Source organism: Elephantulus edwardii, unplaced genomic scaffold (genome assembly GCF_000299155.1).
Source record: "Elephantulus edwardii isolate Elephantulus edwardi_28Jun2011 unplaced genomic scaffold, EleEdw1.0 scaffold00107, whole genome shotgun sequence".
Taxonomy (NCBI): Eukaryota; Metazoa; Chordata; class Mammalia; order Macroscelidea; family Macroscelididae; genus Elephantulus; species Elephantulus edwardii.
In genome coordinates this window covers 4380423-4381194 of record NW_006399857.1, presented here as the reverse complement: position 1 = coordinate 4381194, position 772 = coordinate 4380423, and positions in this window count along the sequence as shown.

The window sequence follows — 772 nt, the reverse complement described above, 5'->3', positions numbered from 1 at the left end:
AGCACTAGTTTGCACCTTTTCCAAGGCACATGTTTGATTTTTTGGCAGTCCATGAAATATTCAGCACACTTCTCCAATATCACAACTCAAAGGCATCAATTCTTCTTCTGTCATCCTGATTCATTGCCCAGCTTGTAGAAACATAGCAAGTTATTGAAGAGACTATGGTATGAAACAGGTACACTTTAGTCTTCTAGTTGTCATCATTGTTCGTCAAAATTCTGGAGCAGTCCCTGATAGCAAACTTGCCTATAAAAATAGGCCTCCTGATCAACTGACTAGTAGTACAAAGGTATTGATTGTGGACTTGTCAAGTTTATCATGAATTACAATGACCCTTTGAACAATGAAAAGGAACTTAGAGCTATCCTAGAGGGCTAGAGAAGGTTAATAAGTGATAGACAATATTTTGGTGATTGTAAAAATGATGCAGAGCTGGGATATTTATTGTTCTGTTTTACATGTTGTTGTTATTGTTATGATACATTATTATTTTACCCCATAACGCACAACAACAATTGTGTCATTTGCTTTTAGATGTGTAATTTCAACCTAAGAAGTCACAGTGGCACAGTTTTTAAGTGTTGGGCTACTAATTAAGAAGTTGGCAGTTCAAGTTCATCAACCCTTTATTACAATAAGGATGGACTGTCTCCTCCCATAAAGAATTACATACAGTCTTTTTTTCTTTTATTTTTTAATTTATTATTACTTTCAATGATAATTTACAGAGACTTTGGATTTCCATTCATTCATTGTTGCTCTTTTCTCC